Source organism: Symphodus melops (genome assembly GCF_947650265.1).
Source record: "Symphodus melops genome assembly, chromosome: 5".
Taxonomy (NCBI): domain Eukaryota; kingdom Metazoa; phylum Chordata; class Actinopteri; order Labriformes; family Labridae; genus Symphodus; species Symphodus melops.
In genome coordinates, this window is record NC_136695.1 from 14,791,867 (window position 1) to 14,813,899 (window position 22,033).

At 39.5% G+C, this 22,033-nt stretch overlaps 1 protein-coding gene across 1 annotated transcript in view; it reads left to right on the top strand.

Annotated features, from left to right (window-relative positions):
• The window catches only part of irx2a (iroquois homeobox 2a), a 299,071-nt gene that overhangs the window by 15,698 nt on the left and 261,340 nt on the right, over window positions 1–22,033 (top strand). The gene's annotated exons all lie outside the window — the stretch shown is intronic.

Genomic DNA, 22,033 nt, shown 5'->3' on the forward strand with positions numbered 1-22,033 from the left:
ATTAGAAAGTACAACAGTACTGTCAAAATGAATGAATGATACTTTATGAAAACATGACGTACAATTTGCTGTAATCTTAGTAACATTTAAGTTCACTAAAGCGCTTTCGGGGCTTAGGTGAAATGTCTAAATGCATGCTGCATTTCAATATTATCGCATCAATATGCATGGCTTTCTGAAGGATATAAACTTCCCTCCATGAATCTGCTGCTGCCACTGAAACTGAAAGCACTTTTTTTTTTCCATCAAACTTCAGATTTATTGGTGTGACAGTCGAACAAACTGGCCTTCACCATACATTTACTGTACATACTGTACGTATATGAGGTGGCTTGCCTTTTGCAAAAAGGTCTTAGACATGGTGTTCTCTGAATATGCAATGAGCATTTATCTAATTGCTATACTTTTGACACAGCGTTTTCTCTCAAACTGTGGGCTGAAGTTAATGCAGCAGGTACAGCAGAGCATCAGAAACCTTTGCATACATACATTATCAGCCTGTCCTCATAAACCACCAGAGTTGGGTTTTTCACCCTAATCTAGGTAAGCAGGTTTTATTTATGTATATGAATAATTGAGTATCTATTAGAATACCCCTCACTCATGCATTGATGGAATACACATAAATATTTTAGAATATTAGTGAGACCTGGCTTTACAAGTCTTCGGCCCATATCATTTAGAAGTCCATTTTTCCTGACAGGTCAGCGTCATGTCAATTCAAAACGTGCATTTGAATGATGACCACAGTGCCTGGAACATTAGTGAAATCTGCTTTTACATAAAATCCGTTTCATTTGCAAAGGATTGGCCTCACCTATCAGATCACCTATTTCAATGGCCTCTTGGACAAAAAGGTAAAAAGGGAGACACCTACTGATTGCAGACTGTTTCCAAAAGACAGATTGTTAAACAGAAACGATCAGTATTTATTCAACTGAAATAACACGAATTAAGAAAATGATATACTCCATTGGAAAAGAAACCACCCACGTTAAACTTGTGCTAGTTTTGTTGTCTGGTTATGCCACTTCCTTGGGAACTCAAGCCCTTTTGTTTAGTGCAGGAAGAGAGGGATTAATCTCTTATAGCAGGTGACACATGATACTATCACGAAACAATGGGTCTTATAACCTTTAATATTTTATACATTTTATTTGTAAACAAGTGAAAACACGTTTCTTTCCACATCTTTTCCCTGTGTGATGGGGGCTCTCAAAACCTCCAAGCCCTCAGGGCATTGGGCGACTATGTTGAGGTGAATGTGTGGCAATGGAGAACAATCTGAGCCATGTCAAACACACCATCGGCCAATCCAATGTCATCATCCTCAAGCATATTGAGCTTCTCAGCTACTAACTGCAGCCAAGGCCATTCTTGAATGATGTCACTTCCTGTGAAGCTACATTTTGAAGCACCTATGCCAATGATACACAACTGGCTGTTCATATATTTACTGAAAGGTGAATATGGTATTTTTCAGAGGCCTTGTGTACTCTAAATACGTACAAAACCAAGATTTATACTTTTCTGTATTTGTGCAATAATAATGGTAATTGTGATTTATTTTTCTTTTAAGTTCTATATTGTAAGACAAGATGACAAAGTGGAAGTAGAAGTCTTTAATTTTGTCTTTAAATATTATTATGTCAACAATGTCAGAAATAATTGTTTTTTTTCAGTAGACAAATATAATTCAAAATTTGCAAACCCTCCCCCCCCAAAAAAAACCCTCACACACAAACAAAACTATCTTCCGTGATTGTGACTTTGTACATTTCATGACAGCTCTGTTTCAGGCATTCAGTTACTATATATGTTTGTGTTTGTATTCGCACATTTCTGTATATGGATGATTACAAGAAGAAAATGTATGATTGCAAGCCTTCTGTTGTGTGAATGCTTATGTTGTGCATGTGTATATGCCTGCCTTTACACTTTGTGTGTGTGTGTGAGGGATGGCAGCTGCTGTCACACAGTGGGGCTGACAGTAGTTAAAGACAGTAAAGCTCTGAGTGTAACAGGCCTGCTGTCACTTCCTTCTCTGCGTTCTTTCACTTCTCTCTAATGGGCTTTATTTCATTGTCAGCTGGCAGTCTCCCTCCCCCTCCTCCTCTTCTTTCTTTTCCTCCCTCTGTTCCCTCCTTCCTCATTTTCTCTCTCTTGACACATTACAGGCTGCATTTGGAGAACAGCAGAGGGCCAGAGACCCCCTGCCAGCCATAATAATGTGGTAAAACAAGCCGACAGGTAGTGTGTGTGTCTGCGGATGTGTATATGGACGTTCAAGTTAGTGAGTTCACAAGCATGCATTCGTGCATCAATGTGTGTGTGTCCACTCTTGTCTTCATGTGCATGCCATGCATATGTCTTCTTCTTGTGTGGCTTTTTCAGCGTCCTGAAAACCTATCAAAGTTCCCCCCATTAAAAAGCCTTCTGTGGCACATTATTAGCCCCCCGTTACAAGGGCAATCTATCCAAGCTCAAACTAGAGGGGGAAGGAGAAGGAAGGGGGCCCGGCGTCGGAGTGGTGGAGGGGGAGATTCCTGTCAGCTCCGAGAACATTAGCTGTCCCAGAGTGCTTGTAGCCGCAGCAGGTGTGCTGACCCACCAAGACCCATCAACCCCCTGCTTCTTTTACTGTCTTACACACACACACACACACACACACACACACACACACACACACACACACACACACCTACACACACACACACACACAGACACACACACACACACCCACACATCGAGATTTATGTCTTAGATGGGACAGCACAAACAAACGCAATTTCAGACTGCATGCATAAATGCAAACATATATGCACGTATAGACAATAAAACACGCACACACTCACACAAAAACAATTTCACCCATGGAGAAGATGGCTTCTCAAATCATGGGAAGATAAAGCTGTTGCCTTAATAAGAGTGCAGTCTTCTATTTTATTCACCGGAAAATATAGCAATGAAGGACGCAGACATATCTGGGTTTTTTTTTTTGTAAATAAGGAGTTTGGAATATTGATTCTTGACTATACTATCTGAAGTTTGAACATGTGAGGAGAACAATCAGCTCCTATAACAGGGTGGATAAGTGATTTTCAAGGACAAAAAACTTAAGCGATTAGATCTGAAATAAAACAAATAAAAAAAACCGGTGTCATAAAACAATCTTTGGCTTCACAATACAAATCTGATGGCTGGCTCTAGAACATCAATCTGTCCTGATCAAAGCAGCTATTAACCTTTTCACTCTTTGTGTGTGTGCGTTAGTTTAAACTTTGTGCCTCTTTGTTTTTGCTCTCACACGTTGTTTCAAATCTAACCTAAGGTGACTCTTTTCAACCAAGCTGTCCTCATAATTCACCTCCTTTTAAAAGTTTGATAATAAATCTTGCAAATCATCTGAGTGGTTTCCAACATAACAAGTTCCATCTGTGATGTACAGCAGCACAAGGCTTTGTTAAAACCTGAGATTTTCTTAAAAAATGAACAATACACAGAGACACAAATTGAAATTTCCTGTGTTGATGAATAATTTGGTGGCGCTCATATTCACCTTGACTGCTCTCTGCACAGCTCATATTTACCACATCACTTTGCATTTACCAGCTTTCTGTTTGACTGCCTCATTTGCTTTGAAAAAGGGTCTTAGATGGAAAGAAATGGAATTGAAAAGGTTGGGCTCTTCAGAATTCCTTTTGTGTTGCTATTTAAGTGACTTTTTTCATGGCACTTTATTAGCACCAGCTTTCGCTGTCTTCAACCACTGGCAGATTCTGAAGGGAAAAAAAGGGGAGCAGGAGGGAGTTGGGGTTGGTTAAGGTGGATGGAGACAGAGGAGGGGGGTGGGAGGGGTGAGAGAGATGGATGTAAATGTGGAATAATGTAGCAGGAGTGAATTTGCATGGTCAAATGTCAAAAAAATGAAGCCTTCCCCTGAGCCTTGTCAGGAAAAATAACATAAGTGGCACGCTCCAGCACTGGCATGCCATTAGCGGTTAGTTCTGCCTGTCATCAGTCACTGAGAAGAAGAAATGGCCGTCATTATCTCCAAAAAAATGGACCGAGATAGATGGATACACCCCCTTCTCTCTGTGACAAAGAGGCATGTGCGCACACAGTATATGTGGATGTAGGAGCACACATAGGCAAAGATATACCTGTGTGCATGTGAGATACTGTATGAATATGACATCAAGCACAGATAAAAACAGTACGTATACTGCACACAGCAAAGACATACACAGAAATACAAACACAGATTTAACACAGATACAAATAAGGCTGACCAGAAAACAAAAAGTCTAAAAACATTGCAGTTCACTTGCAGTATATTTTATGTGCAGATCCAAATATGAATATGTAAACCAAGACTTAGGTTTAATGTATTGTAATGTTACTTGTCTGCAGTTAAAGCTATGAACAGCTTGAACAATAGCTTTGTTTTGAGTTGCTTAATGTCCACCCATTTGCCAGATACTGTTTCCTGACAGTTGCTATACAACAGACCGGTCACATAATTAAATATGGAACTAGTGGAGAATGAGCAAAAGAAATGTGGATGAGAATTGAGTGCAAATTTGAGTAAGTGCAATCCTGTAATTCTTTTGATATGCTCACACGCATACACACTCATTATGGATCAGCTCACTGCAGGAAGAAGGGTTTGGCAAGCAGTTGTATAATAAGCTTAAAGACCATAAAATCTGCAGTAGCAAGGACAATTAGCCATTACATTCCACGGTACTGATAGCCACACACTGACGTTTGAAGATAAAAAAATCCTCTCACTGTTACATTGTCTGTACACCATGTTGAATTGTCTTAACAAGCGTCGACAATTCAATTATTCTTATTTTCTTTATTTATTTGTTTTTTTAAAGACAAAAGACACATCTCTGTATTTGCACATTGTTAAAACCATCAGCACACGTTCAAATAATTCCAAGACGAGTTTACTTTGTCATGCGGCAGCTTTGTGCCGTCTCTTTAATTTGTCCTTGAGAATATTGCTCTTGACATTCAAGAATGCAATTTCCATGTGGCGATGAGACGGCCTGGGTTACAATAGCAGAAAAACCAAATGTAGGTATGTATTGAGTATAAGTCCATGAATTTTAAGACAGGGAATATATTGAGAAGCCTGGCAGCAGACAATGTGTGAGGGAGAGCGAGAGAGAGAGAGAGCGAGAGAGAGAGAGAGAGAGAGCGAGAGAGAGAGAGAGAGAGAGAACAACCGAGCAAGAGATCAGTATGGCAGCTAATGTAATGAATAATATCTCAAGTGTAAATCCAGCCAATTGAACCCAGGGCTGCCTTCTCCCTCTAGCTAGGCTAAATGAGTTTCCATGGGAATGTGGATGAAAGAAGCGCAGATGTCTGGGTCAGGCATATTGGAGAGGAAGAGGCAGAGCACGGCTGCGAGTATGAAATAGAGTCCTCAGGGTCTGGTTTGGAAAGATTTGCACTTGTGCTAAGCCACTTCAGATGTGAGTGGAAGGTCTAACAGCCTTAGACTCGAGCATCAAGGTATGTGTGTAGGTCTGTTGTTGAACTGTGTAAGCACTGAGGGCAGGATATGGCCCAGGAGGGGAGAACATTTCATACAAGTTATGCCGTATACGCGTTCAATGATGTATCTTTTGGTGGAGGGTGGTGCTGAGCATACAGTTGCTTTCACGTCAAGAAAAAGAGACAAAGCAAATGTACACGGTGCACAATGCAAGTTGTATTTTTTATTTTTTTTAGCCCTTCCTCTGCATTTCTCCCTCTTCGCTCTCGTCCTCCATTCTTGATTTAATTGAAAGTCCACACCGCTCCCCTGCTTGGAACCTGTCTGCATTACTTTCAAAGCTGTAGTGACTAAGTTCAAAGTGACACATCTAGGACATGTGAGCTGCACATTACCTTGACACAGTCGAGCTGTAGAAAATTAGCCACTGTCTGAATTATTAAAATAACAAGGGACATTTCATGTGACTGGGCAGGGAGAGATATACCCCCAACCCCCCGGCAATTCTAATTGTCCACTTTAACTAGTTTCTTGAGCCTTCAGCATCAGTCAATGTAAGGTACTGGTTTGCAGATTTTTCCGCTCCCATTAGGGGAGAGGAACGAGGCATGGCTGTCCACTAAGCCCACCTCATTTATTCTAATGACCTGCCAGGCCCAGACATGAACATGTTAAAGTTATAGGAGAGCGGGACATGACAGGTGCACACAACCTTGTCAGATCTGTGTTGGTCTAGTTAGAGCATACAGGTCCTCCATGCTGAAGAGAGCGACAGGCAGATAGGTTGCAGCGTGTAGGTAACTGAAAAAGAGAAGGGAATGACTGACTAATAACCAAATTATGTAAATATGAATGTGTGTGCATAGAATTGCAATCAAAGTGCTTCTAGTTTAAACAATTCAAAATCTTTTTTTAACCTGTCACTGAACTTGAAAATATCTATTCAATTATATATTTTAATGTATAGAAAATGTCTGTTTTCTCGAAGTCGTCTTTTCTAGGGATGAAGGTCCCAATTAACTAGGAAGGAGAAAGGTTTTACTTGCAGTTTTTGAAAGATTTACGTTTGGACTTTTTGCCTTTTATTGGATAGGACAGTGGATGGAGGAGGAAACCAGGTATAGATTGAGGAATGACATGAGGGAAAAGGAGCCACAGGCCAGACTCAAACCCAGGCCGTCTGCTTGGAGGACTATAATCTTTGTACATGGTGTGCGATCTTTTTGGCCATCTGCTCTCCTGCAGGTGGTTTTTAAGGGGATTTTTCTTTGTATTAAATAGTTTTGTCATATAGTGCTGACTGTTTTGGTGGAGTACATTGAGCATCATGAAAATAAAACATTTCATAGAATGTATTCAAATGGATCAACAAACATGTTTTATTTTATGAGAAAGTTAATGGAAGAAAACACAAGTGTTATTTTGAATCAAATGGATTACTCTGTTGATATGTTTAGGGAAAGAAATTGCCCGCTGTTCATCGTAAATTTTGCTATCTTCTAAACGAGCCCGTTCAAACTTTAATCTCAAATCCATGGCAACCTTTGGATGAGATTCAAATCAAAGAGAATCCACATATCTATAGGGGTTACTCTCTTTATTTGTGAACTTTTCAAATCATTTATCCCAGCGTATGATTTGAAACTATCCTATGTCGAACGCATACCAATAAGAAAATCCACTCATCTAAGGGCCGAGGCAAACAGTTATGTAGCGATAGCAGTTCTCTGAAGACAAACATACTTCAACTGTCAGCAAGCCTCACATCAGAACAAAGAGGCTGTCTGTTTAATGGAGTCACAGCAAACACTTCTGTAATCCCTATGAGATCTAAGTAAACAAATGTAGGGCTTCTAAGTCTGCATAATAAAGTGATGCCTTTACATTCACCCTTGGTCTTAGACAAGTCTTATCTGTAAGGGCCGTAATGCCATGTTAAAGAAAACGCACTAATACAGGAGCACTCTGAGTTTCTTTTTTCCCCCTCCCAGAACTAACGTCCAAACTGGACTCTATAATCCTCTGCCATTCTTTTAATCATCTGACACCCAGAGAGGGCAATATCTATTTTCATCTGGTCCTGATAGGATCTCTTTAGGATTTAAAGAGGGGCCTCAGCATGCTGCGCCCAGCAGCTCAGCTGTGATCTCGGGCTTTGGGGAGTTCTCATTAGGCGTTAGCAGCCCCAAGATCGAAGAAACCCAGTTCTGGCTAGTGGATTTTTAATCCTCCTATGGCCTGTGTTGGGAGATGGAGTTATTTAGGGCCCCTTTGATTAGCCTCACAGCTGCACTTTGATTAAGAGAACTTCTAAAGATCGAGCTGCTGGGCTGCAATTTGAAGGTGGTGGAGGACGTGTGTGGAGGTAGCAGTGAGTTTATTTGTGGTGTCTGTGAGTCAAAATGGCTGATAGTGAGCAGTTTCTTGAAGGCACATACAGTATTATATATAAAGGCATGAATGAGTTGCTTTCATGTATGTCTGGATTAATTTAGTCTCAAAGTCTTCGTGAATACTTATGTAATCTAACAGTGCCGGATAGCCTAGCGGTAATGTTGTGCACCCCATGGAAGCTTTGCCCCTTGTCACTGAGTGTTCAAACCCTACCTTAGCCCTTCACTTCATGCCCCCACTCTCTCCTCTACTTTTCCTGTCACTCTTCAGATATCCTTTGTATGCAGAAAACCTGTCAATTTACAGAGTATAAAAGACTATATTAACTAATGTCTGATGCCAACATAGCCTTTTACTAATCTCTAAAAACAATGTGGACATCGTCTCCCAACAGGTTGCATAGTTGAACTTTTGAACATTGATAAGTCCATGGAACAGGAAGTGTTGGCCAGGAACTGAACAGACCAATGAACTGACTAATGCTTGTTACTTGTGTAGCTCTAATTATTAGTTGTTCAACAAAGCTTCATCATTGTTCAGAGTTCACTTATTTTAAGGCTTTACATGACACACTGGTAATGTCAATGTTAAAGAGACGAAAAAAGTTTAATGCCCATGGCAATTTGACATTTTGTGTCCTTCTGTGCTGCACAAGTTCAAACCAGCAGGTAATAAAGCCAGGCCGGTCTGTCAGAGTCAAGTTGAGAGAGATTTTACATCTGGGGCCAATGCTGTCCCTCAGATATAATGGAGGAAATGAGTCCTGCTTTGTTCACCTGGGTTTCTCAGGGTCCTTCAAAGTGACTGAACTCATATCAATAGAAAATGTAGAGTTGGGTAAAGGAAAACTCAATTTTGAATTTTTTAAATCTTAAAAAAAGAAAAATGACGTGCTCTAGTGTATCTTCATGTTACGGCAGTAGCATAATGGGAAGTTATGTATAAGGGTATACTATTCCTTTTGGGAGAAGAGTAAATGTGATGTTAATGGATAATAGGAAACCCAGTCATAGGGAGAGAAAGACCACAGGGACATCCACTATGGCTTGGGATGTCTGCAGCAAGTGGAATTGAAATTTGCATGGATCTCAATATACTGTAGGAGGGAAGGACATAGAATCTCATGAAAACCTTATGAAGCTTAATGAGTCATAATGAAGGCTCTGGCTGCATTAAAGTCAATGCTCATGGGTGAAGAGGCATTTATACACTTAAACAGTCTGATAAACCATTAAACCATTTTGACTTAACAAAAACCCTTAGAGGCATAAAATTAGGAAATTAAACATTTGAGCATAATCATTTTACAGGTATGGATACATATTCAATATGTGCTGTCTAACATAATTCTAGAGATATCAAGCACAGCACTGAAATTTCGAAGGATATGACTGATTCATGCTGGAAATAGCTATTCATATGAAGAAGGAACTTGTTGTTTATGATGTATTGGGAATTTTAACAACCGATCAATGTGGGGTTTTTTAAGATGCATATGATCAAAAACGCATCTTTTTAACGTTAACCTTTTGAAATGGATACATTTTACAATAAACCGAAAATAAGCAAATGCAGGGAAAAGAGACACACAACACTAAACATTTAAAGCTGCTTAAAAACATTGGGGAAATGAAATTTCCCTTTAAATGGCAATTGGAAATTTAATGCATTCTGATTATCCTAGAAAGAGTTTAAAAGCTACAGCAGATTTATTTATAATCTTAATTTTAAATATTGACTTTAAAATTTATCTAAACCATCTTGCTATTTTGTTTGAATTGAACATGGTTATGACTGCAAATGTGTTCCAACAGATATGCAGCGAATTTTGCAAACCACTCATAAGACTGGAATACAGTGACTCCACTTTACAATCAGTGTGATTGCCACTTCCTGGTGAGTAATCACAAAGCATCAGGTGTTGAATGTTGATCAACAACACTGTAGCTAATGCAACTAAGCCCAGTTTAGCATTAGTATCATCTTATAGAACAAATGGGTTCATGCAGTAGCTGAGGGTTGCAGGTGTATGCTAACTATTCTACTTGGGAGACGCGTGGTTAGCAAAGCATTTCAATTCATCTTTCAATGGCCACCTGAAAGTAATCATAATTGAATGGCAGATCATGGGGTGCCTTCTTTAAATGTTAATCCCATTCATCAAACATTGTAACATGTACTATGTTCTGTTTCTGTTGTGCCAATGGTGTGTCTGATGTCAGGGGGAAAAAATGATGCTAAAACTTCATGCCATGGCTCCAATGTCTTGAGAAATGGAAATATGAATGCTGTGGCTACTTTTACTGACATTTTTTGTGTATGCTCAATGATACATCCAACTTTGATATACATGTATTTTCAACTATTATCAAACCAATTTTTAGAGGCTTAAGAATAAATCTTTTGAATTTATCCATGAACTCTATACCTTAAGAGATCATATTTATATAGTTTTGTTTTTTTTACACAAACACATGCCAAAAATGTTGTTGTTGTTGTTGTTGTTGTTGTTGTTGGTGTTGAGGCTTTGCAGCTGACACAATATTAAAATTTAAACTATATTTGTACTTTATTGGAAAGTGACATAAATGTGCAATGCTGAAAATTATATATTCAAACTTGGTTATATACAACAAGATGAGAAAACATTTTACAGAAAATGTAAAGAGAAAATAATTTGTAGAAAATGGGCACTGCATCAGTCTTTCAAAGAGAGGGATTATGGGAGAAATGTATTGGATTTTTTTCAGGCGACGATCCTTACTGTCTTTGTAAAATGTTCCCTCTGTGGTGGAGTGGATATAAAGTTCAAGGTTTTTCCTGATCTCTTCTCATGGGAGTCACTAAGCAAACCATGCATAATTAGACACTAATTATGCAAAGTGTTTGTGTTTCTTTCAAATGAAGTGAAGGTATAAAACATTCTGTTTTTCTTGTCACCAGATTTTGGCCTCATCAAAGGAATAACAAGAGTAACAAGGTCACAGGGTGAGAGGATCAGGTCAAAAGCCAAACCAGTCCGGTCATCATTTGAGTCTAAACTCAAATTAAAAGCAACACAGTTATGACATACTGTGTGGAAGAAAACATTTCCTTGATCTTAATTTGTAAATTAATATGAAGATATTGCATCTTAGAGACACCTCAGTTGTATAAACAGTACTCACTGTCTTCCCAGGGTTGAAAGTCAAGAGACACTTAGGTTTGTTGCACGGGGATGTCACTGTTGTGGAGATATGAGGCTAAGCAGTGAGCAGACCCTGCCACCTTAGCTTTGATTCCAGGGCTAAGTATGTACAGATATCTAAGGTGTTGACACTTCGCCCTCTAAGCCCTATTTCTTTTCCCCGGGATCAGTGAGGCTCACTGATAGCAGATTATCTCTGCGGCATTTTGTGGCCCAGTTGGCACCCTCATTTGTTATCTGCTCACAGATACACTGAGGTGCCGTCTGTGTAGGTAGAGAGAAATGTCAGAATAAAACATCTTAGACACAGTCACTTCTTCTTTTTGCAATAAGATGTATTGTGTTGACGCCTGTGAGGCAATAAAGTCCGACTACCATCTGTACTTCTGCGGAGTCTGCATTGAAATACAAGTAGCAACAGGTCCACTGTTAAGTTGGTTTGTTTGATACGGGCAACTGAAATATACGTACATACTTTACATATACAGTGCTGTTGCAAAACAAACACTAAAATCTTGCTCTATGGCGTGACTTTGGCTTAGGTTGTCTGTTGGTTTAAGGTGTGTGTGTCATTGAACAGGGTTTATTTTAGTTTATTCACTTGAATTATACTTTATCTCTTTAACATTGAATACTTAAATTGATAAAGAGAATTGGAAGATGCCATGTATTCCCTATGGCTACTATGGCTTGTGTTTTTTTCTGGACCTTGTTTACAGTAAAATCGATTTTTTTGGCTAGTGGCTAAAGTTGATGCAAACAAATACCTGCCGTCTCTAATTATTATGTATGTAACCACTGGATGGCAAAATGACGTGGTGTTTACTAAATGTTGTATTCTGTTCTGAGTTGAGACAGTCAGCAGTGTTTTAACAATTACATGGGTTTACTAAACACAGCACTGGCTCATTGGTAGAGTCGGTCGTCTCTTAACTGGAAGGTTGGGGGTTATGTCCCCAGCTCCAGCTCCATCAGCCACATGTCCAATGTGTCTTTGCGCAAAACACTTAATAACCCTACAGGAAGTTGCTTCAGTTGCTCAATCAGAGTCATTTGGATGTATATGAATGGAGTTTGCAACCTCCACCCCTAGTCTGTAGATGGATGGATGGATGGATGGATGGATGGGTAGGTGTGACCTGTCCTGCGTGTCGTCAAAAGACTAAAAATAATACAAGCTCAAGTTCATTTACTAATTAACTATTCATTTACTAATTATCTAACATGACATGATAAGGTGCTTTGAAAAATATATTTTTGATCGTGTGACATTTCTAAATGACTTTTGCATTAATCCATTATTGGACTGGTATATATTGTGTCAGTAAGTAGAGCAAATACTAGTCCAGGATTATGAGGTGAAATCTCACCTTTGTTTAACCAACATCTTTAAAAAACATAAAGATGTTCAGATAACTTGAAATAAATATGTATATTGTATCAAATTGGTTGTCAAATATTTGTTGTCATTTAACTTTCAATAAATTGAGAAAAAAAACTCAGCTGAAGTTGTATCAGAGAAATTCCCCCTAAAATAAAACTAAAAAAACGCCAATGTTGAAGTTGATCCTCTTTAAAACATAGAATACCTTCGATGGGTACAACATCTGATCATGGATTTTCCATGGTTTCATTTCTCTGACAGCTTGTAAATGCACCTGCTCTCCCAGTACGACCTCACATTATCAAGCACACCCAGATGCACGGTGCCACTTCACTATGTCTGAACATTTTGTAACCTTTGATTCAGTCACTCTCTGGAGTTTGTACTATATCTTTTTAGAACTTCCTCTGTGAAGGCTGAACAGCATGTTTGTACATCGGTAAAGTTAGTCCAAGATGAGAAGCATGTCAGACCCAATTAAAAGGCAGCCCTGGTGTCGCCTGACACAAAGTGACAGAACTCAGATTCAGTAAACAAAAATAAGAGCATCCAAACATCCCAAAGTAGTTCATGCAAAATGTGTTATCTTTTTTTTTTTTAACTCCCCGCTCACACTGTGTTCAATGTGTCTGCTTGCTCCTGTGTTACTTTGATATATGTGGTTGACTCTCTGGAGTGCTGACGAGCCTTTGATACTAGAAGGGCACAAACTAATATCTTTCCTTTGAAAAACAATTTCAGGGAGAGGGGATCAGTATAAATAGGCCTTTTTATGTGCGCCAGGGGCCGATGTGAATCTGATGGGGAACTTGTGATAGGCTTTTTTAAATGGCAATGCAAAATTGATGAGTGGAGGGGCCTGGGCTGTTGTCGTGTGGATGGAGATGTGACTGCATAAGGACATCAAGGCCTGACTCACACACATGCACGACCAAGACCATAAACACACACACACGCGCACACACACACACACACACACACACACACACACACACACACACACACACACACACACACACACACACACACACACACACACACGCACACACACACACACAAGACTGTGCAGTTACATGCAAATGTGGGCTCACACACAAGCATGCACAGAGGCAAACACACACTCTCTATTGGATTTACACTTACACTCCAGTCAGGGCTGAAGGCTTAATCGAGATATAGCGAGAGCGCTCTGGAGGAGAAGATGGTCAGACCAGTCGTCTTCAATTCTTCCTCCACTCCATCCCTCCATCCGTCCTTCTACAACAGCCCACTATCCCTGCTATCTGTTATCTCCTCGCGCCGCTCTCCACCTTGTCCCCTCCTCCACTCTCCCACCACCGCTACCTCTCCCGATCTTGATGGGTATTGGGCGAATGTAAGAGAAGAGTTCCCTGATAAAGCTGTCTAATGAACATACAGGAACTTTAGTAAGTTAAGCATCAAAACATCGAAGGCTGTTTGAACTTTGACTCCCCCTGCATTAGCGCCGAGTCCTTATCAGGCCTCTCGAGCGGAGAGATTAGCCACTTCCTAATGAAGTGGTGAAATCGTAAAGGTCTTACTCCAAGGCAGAGTGGATTGCTTCCAACATTTTTCACTCTGTTATCTCTCGTACCCAGATTGCCATTGAAGAGAAAAAAAAAAGGTAAGGGTCCCTTATCCCTCCACCTCCTGCTTTTGGAGTTTTAGGTCACACGCAAAAATATGACATCAGATCAAGCACACACCTGCCAACAGTAAACAATTATATCAAGCAATGAAGAAGGGCCAAAATATTTATTTATTACACTTTTTGGATTTTAAGTATCTTCAGTTCTTAGCTTCAGCTGTCTGTGGATTTTTCCTCTTACTTCCTGACCCTAAGCTGTTGATGGGAGTGGGGGTGCATTATCTAAATGATCCCCTGTGTTTTAGTCAATCAGGGCGGCTGCAGACGACTTATAAATCTTACATGCCTCCTCTTCCGTACCCGCTGAGGTCAGACACGCATTGCATATTCAAAACCTGCATTAAGACACCCACCAATTTTTCCCCTCCCATTCCTTGTTCCTTGTGCAGCCCCAATCAAAACATATACACTCTTTATCAACCATCAGATTACCATACAAATAGACGAGATTGTGATGTATGCAAATGAACACAAACTGAGCCGATGATCTGTGTGCATAATGAATGTGCTCTTTGTTTAACGGTCATCAGGTTTACCACTGCTTACATCTGTACCATTGTTGATGGACACGACTATGTGATGATGATATTCTTGACTGACTTGCCTGCCTTATTAATATTCCTGTGAGGTCATGCATTTTTCCACCTTAATCAGGGGTCCAGTTAAATGCAGTATGTTGGAGTGCTGATTTGATGTCATTAAAGAATTTAAAGCTGTTATATCAGGATTACTGGACCTTTAACCTCTCGCAGCTGGTCTTGTTTACTCTTTTGGAATAGTATTTACATTACATGTTGTGTTTAATTATTATGACAGACAGACACAGATAAAGTTTGTGGAACACAATTATTGCCGCACAAATCAAGTCTGGTTCTATCTCTGCAAATGATAGAAAAAAAAGCATGCATGTTGAGTGAGAACCCTTCTAGTGTACCATCACTCTTCCTTGTACATTTTTAGTATAATGCATATTCCAGCTGATGCATTATTCACAAATTAAGAGCCATAAATTTCAGGTTCCACCTTTAAAATCCAGCTCTTTCAACCAGACAGCGGAGTGAGAGTACAAGAAGTGTTGTCAGTTCTGGCCAGTGTACAACATGCATCTCAATCCCTGTAATAGCACTCCTTATTCTGACACATGTTAATAATTGATTGTTAAGTGATAAGCCTCGCTCAAGCATGAGAGAAGCCGGTGCCCAGAAATAAATATGAAAACCCATCACGGTATAATTCATAAGGTTGTGTTCGATCAGTGTAGGCGTCTCTCAGGGTTCTACATTATTCATTGTATAGCCTAATATGCTCTGTACTTCCTCTTTCTGACTTCACTCATCAAAGAGCTCCGCTCTTATGGTTGGATCAAAAGACAATGAGTGACAACTTGATTTAAAGTATGAGACAGTGAGTTCTACATTTTTACAGACAAGTGTCCATACATTTTATTTACCGTTTACGGTGCAATATTTTGATTGATTTGTTCATAATGTTTTCCATTTAAGTTTGTGGAAATTATACTTTTTATCCCCCAAAATGTATAAAATAAATGTACCCTTTATTCATATCCGCTGTGTGGGTCGTCTTTCTTACTGTTTTACATTCATGTTTTACATTGACTGTGCTGTTAACATGACATGGACCAATCCTTCTGCTATCTAATGCCTTGAAATAACAGTTTTTCCAAAGATATACTACTTATCACCACTCATTAAACCAATCCTCAGGAGGGCTTCTAAGTTTGATTTGTATCCAATATCATGAGTTGAACCCCTTATGAGATTTTTATAGACTTTTCTTCATTAGGTTTTTATGAATGAAGGGGCGGGAGGGGGGCTCCTCATGAAATGTATGCATCAAAGAGCAGAGGGAGCAGGGTTAAGATGGAGATAGATAAGGAGGGATGGATGGTGTAAAAGAGAAAACAGAAATTTCTCGTGGCAGGAGAGAAGCTCTCTCCAGAGACTCTCTGAGATCGCCCTGCGAGAGGCTCCCATCAGGCAGAAGCCGAGCAGCCCTAAGTGTTTTATACGAATTCAATACGGCGGTTAAAAATACCAGAGGGAATATCACATTCATATCTCTGTCGCTCGCCTCACTTAATGCCGGGATGGTTGGCTGGCTGGATGTAAAAGAAAAAAAGAGAAGGAAAGGAAGAGGGTGGAAAGAGATTTCACTTGGCCCTCTCTTCATTTCAGCCTGTGCTGAGGATGTGACAGTTAATTCTTCATGTAGCAGTCAGCAGTTGTTGGCTAACTCCTGTCCTCACAGGCTCTTTATATAATGAAAGCAGTACACCAAATGCAATTACATTAGCACCAGTTTATGTCGGTAACTGAGACCATGAAGCTCTCTTTTTTTCTTGCAACAGTAGTTTGTAGTTTTCACATGCATTATCGGCCACACACACGGAAAATATTCCTGAAGTAATAACGCTTCAATCTGGAATATAACAGAAAAGAAGAAGAACCTACTTGTTGAGAGAAATATGTACTGCACTGTTTAACTTAAAACTGAAATATTTTTTATTATTACACAACAGGCACAAGTAAGGACTACAATGTTTGTTAGAGTTGGATGGGGTTGTTCGATATCTGTGACTCAGCAATTATTTAACTGCAGCTGAGATTATTTTAACACAATTTTCTGGGCTTTGTTTCTGTTCAGCCTTATGTCCATAAACATCCTGCTCATTACCTACCTGCATCACACAGTTATTTTACACAGTTAACGGCTTACATAAAGTGGCCAATGTATGTTAGCTAAGAAAATTCAACATGCAATTTTTGCACTTTATTTGCACTTGCACACATGAAGAGTTCAGTGAAATAGAATCAAAAAAGATTTATTCAGCTAAATGGAGCTTAATTCTGTTTTTCTTTTTTTTTATTAAGATGTGATTTTTGAGAATAAATGCATATTTATCATTTTGATAAAGACAAGACAATCAAAAACCTTAACGTCCATGGTCTTATTGTTGTGGTTTCAGTTGGGGCAGAATCTTTTAGACATAAAGAGAATGACATATAGGAGATATACTTCGACTATTTCTGCTCATGTACTAAGTGGGCATGTTGTTTTAAGTGCTGATCATTGTTTGTACGTGTTTCTTTTGCACAGAAGAGTAATACAACACCATTTAGAATCATTGCAGAATGCCTGGAAGCCTCTCTTTGCTTTGTTTAACTCCCTCTATGGTGATTACACAAAAAGAAATGTAATCGGTCTGCGAGCATTGTGCCATTGTTTGCCTTTATCAATTAAATTAACCACCATTCCAAATCCTCCCATTGTGCATGCAGCGCGACTCTTATCAGCAACTGTATCGTGGCAGTCAGGAGAAAATGAGTGTTCCTTTCTGCTTCTCAACAAACTAATCATGAAAGAATGCAAAAAGACACTACATATATAAAAAAGACACCATATATATATATATATATATATATATATACACTCACACACACTCATGCACCACACACATACCTGTTATTCTTAATCTCTTTCTTATTCCTCTTCCTACCAGCCTGTGCACAGTGCTATGTCTTCTATTTTGTGCCTTTCTTATTTTTTTCTCCTCCCTCTTCTCCTCTTTAGTAGCTTTTGGCTGCTCTCCAGTCTCACTTAAACCCATTAGCTCTATTACTGAAATTATTTTCCTCCCCGGCCATGTCTTTGTGCACAGGGAGTGAATTTCACAGTTATCAGAAGCTGTGTGGAGAATGACTACAGTGTGTGTGTGTGTGTGCGTGTGTGTGTGTGTGTGATTTCGTCTGTGTGCATTATGCTCCTCGTCTGCTCACGGTTGCTTCTTAATTAATGCTTCTTTGTCCTCGAGGAGCTGTAAGGAGAGAAGCAGGGACAGGATGAAAGAGTCGTATGCATTGACCTGGTTGTGCCATTTGAGGGCAGTGCAGTCTCAGGGTTTTCGGTAAACACGCAGGTCCTGTGCACGCTTTGCTGTGGATTAACAAAGAGGTCGATGTAAAGTTTTGTCTCACCTCTCACTTTTGAGAATCCAGTCTTTTTTTAAGGGGAAATTGTTACACATCTCAATTAAAGAGGACAGGAAAACTTTACAAACAAAGAGCCTGCTGCTCTTTCTTTGTAGAAAAGTGTACAATGAATATCATGAGTTGTATGTTTTCTAACAGGCATAGATGCATTGATTTGACACATTTTGGTATATTAATGATACATGATTAACAAATAGGACAGAGGCAGGTGTTGTGGGGACAAATTCAGCTTTCTGATGTCTTTAATCCAATTGAGATTTTGCATTTAACTTCACAGAATTATACAGTCTGTATGCCTAAATTGCAGGTTCTGAGAACAATATCGTTTTGTAGATCATCTTAGGACGAGAACAAGGTACGGACAACTTAGTTTGAAGCTTGTTAGCAGAAATAAAACATTGAGTGTTTTACCATCCAACACTTTTTCTACATGTTCTTCACATTTTCAGATGCAGGAGTAACAAGAATTAAAAAGATTGTGCTTTCAAACCTCATAATGGTGCAAAAAGTAATCATTCACTGAATTATTAAAGTATAGTCAACTCTCACTAACTTAAACAGCAATTATCTGAATAGAAACTCCCAGTTTTTGAGATGGTGTCAGCACATCAAAGCTATGTGTTACACGTCTGCTGAAAGTCTAACTTGAGGCTATCAAACACAACAAATATTATTCTTGGCTTTACTGTCTGCTATATTTAACACACTGTTTCTGGTTTTCTCATTGAGATTTCAAAGGATGTAATTTGTTGAGATGCTGGGTCCACATGCAGATGGTTGGGGAAACATTTCCTGAAGTTCTTTCTTTTTAATTCACATCCCGTACAAAAATATGAGCGTTTCAAAAACCACACCAGCACATGTGTTTGATTATTTTTCTCACATGCACGCACAAACACTTTTTCTATCTTTCCTTACCCATAACCGTTCCGTCGATAAAATAAAGACAAATAAGCCTGCCGGGGGGATAAACAGGAGAGGAGCATGGCTATGCACCGACATCAAACATAATGACAGGCTGGCCTTCAAAATAGCTAGGTGCATGGCATTTTAAAGAACTTTTATAACTGTACTCACATATTGTATGTGTCAGCTTATAGTCTCACAAAGGAGCATTTTCTGCTGTGGCAGGCTGCACATGCGGAAGCTTCTTGATAACAGTCATTTTCATTTCACCAAACCGCGCTTAGGCTCTTTTACCAATAAAGAGATGACAGTGTCGCCACTGTAAGTAGTGTTTTTGCTACCCATGAAGAGAATCAGTGGTTCTGTGGATATGGCCCACGCACCAAGTTGAAGTTTCTTAACAGGGTGACTGCCCTGCTGCTTCTGCCGCTCTGTACCACCATGTGAATATTTTGATATACTCTTTGAAAGCAGTGATCGTAATTGTTTTTTTTAAATGTAACAGGATCCATTCGCAAGGCATAATTAATATTGCTTTTTCCAGGATCCTGAAGATGTGCTGCAACCAAAGACACGCAGAGGAGCACAAATGCACACTTAAACACACTTAAGCACACTCACACTGACTTTCAGGGTGTATACGTGCAGCGCTGTTTGATTGATAATGTGATCTAGTGATCCTCCTGAGTAGCAGCTCAGGGCTCAACAGCAGCAGTGGCTCCATGCTTACTCAACCATAACACACCCTGCTCTCACTGGGGCCCTCCTGTGTGTGCCGAGACTTGTCTGCGTGTGTGCATTTGTGCGTGTTTTTCAAGCGAGATGAATGTTTATATTATCGCATTTTGTAGAAATGTGACGACACCTTAAAAGAGCAGAAAGTTTAAAAAACTGTAATTTTCCAAGACCCTTAATTGTTTTAAAGCTGCACAATGAATGCCTTTTAACTATCTTTCTGTAACTGTTAATTATCCATGATAAACCTCTGACCTCGTGTGTGCATATGTGTGTGTAAGTGTGTTGGATGTATGTGTCAAAAACAGAAAGAGGGTTCTAATCCCAGGCACCTATTGTCATTGTTGTGTTTTGAATATATCCTCCCTCCCTCCCTCCTCTCCACTCTTTCTCCCTCTTGCCTCCCCACTGCTTGTTTCCTGTGACAGGGGAAGTGGCAGCTCTTGGAGACCCTTGACCCCCAACTGGTCACTTAGGCAGATACACGGGGACGTTGAGGACTTTGTTGGAGGGCAGCAAGGACTCTGAGAAAGCCTGTCCTAATCAGGAAGGAGAAACACAGAGGAGGAAGAAGTTATTGTTCGTTATTCTCACTTCAGATGGGGGAGGGAAATGACTTAGATAATTGCAGCCTCTTTTACACAATCAGGATGATAATTTATACGACAAGCAAGTCAAATGCTGGCTGAAGTTGAATAATAACAAACACTAATAAGATCATGAAATCTGGAAGTCAATTTCAAGTATTTCTCTCCAAGATAACAACTGTTTCAAAGTTTTAATATTTTCGTGTTCTTACAATATCATAGTTGGATCAGTAAAACAAAGTAATAGATTTTATCAAGTGTAGGCCAGAAAAAAAACCTTACACTCTCTTTTGGTGTTTGTGAGACCTGCACATTGACTTATGAAATCAGTAATAATGGATATACATGGTCTCAGTTTATTGATGTTGTGACACAACTTTTAAAAAATATGCAATAAAATATATAAATACAGCATGATTTTTTTTTTAACAGCAATTACTTTTTCAGAAATGTGATGCACCACAATAACAAGATCTGCTTAAAAGTTCCTCATTTTTTAATTACTGAACAAAATGCGTATCCCCTGCTGAGATATTCTTCCACTCACAGATTTTTATTCAAGGGGATGGTGTAGTCTCAGTCTTCCCTCATCATGAACCAGATCAACTCAAATATCACCGACAGGATGCAAAACAACAGTTAACAATACGCACAACACAGCCCACAACATCATCAAAAACCCTCCTTTGCCTTTTCCTCTCACATTGTTGTGTTGTTTTCCATGGGACTGAATTGTCTCAAAGGCTCGGTTAATGAATTCCACACAATTAGTGGGATTGAAATTTATTGACAGAACAGCGACGAGCCAGCCTGCCTTCCTGCCCGGCTGCATGGCTCTCATTGTCCAGAGTGTTCAGAGCATATGCTATTGAGCTGCGCTGCTTGCTTGACAGCAAAGGGCTGGTTCAATTACATCAATTGCTTGATGACTGAGGAGAGAGCAGCGGGGCCATGCATGCTAGTTTGTGATAAGAGGGAAACTCTGCTGTGCCGTGGCCCTCATTATGCAAGCCTGACAGTAACCTAGAAAACCTAGGAAATTATACACAATACAAAGCATATGTTTCTTGTTTCTTTTGGGGTAGGAAAATTGATTCCAAGAAAGTAATGATGTAGACAATGTGGGACTGACCAAAGCGCTGACACACACTACTGTACTGGTTTTGGGGTGGGAGGTGTTTTCTTGCAAATGGGTATTTCTTTTTAAGTCGGCTGCACATTCACATTCACATTCTGTCCTGGGCGGATAACGAATGGAGGCATTTGCAGCAAGTCACCCACATAATGACTACTTTGGGGTTTTATTGTTTTCAGTCACGGATGATTTTAGATAAACTTGTTGACATGCTATCACAACCAACTAGTGAGTTTTCAACAGACTTTAAACTGCTTTGTGCCTTTATTGCCAAATTATTTTGTCAAATGTTCAAAAAGAAACACACTTTTTTAAGTTGCTCCCTCAATTATTACAGTTAAAATGAAACTATGACATTACATGAGGCAGTTAAATCAGAGGGCCACATCTTCTCTGTATATTTTGCATATAATTTCTGGAGCATGTATGTCTTATATGCTTGTGAATATTGTATATATTATGGATTATTTTGGTCCCAGAACAACCGGTCTTTTGTCTTCCACCCTTTGTT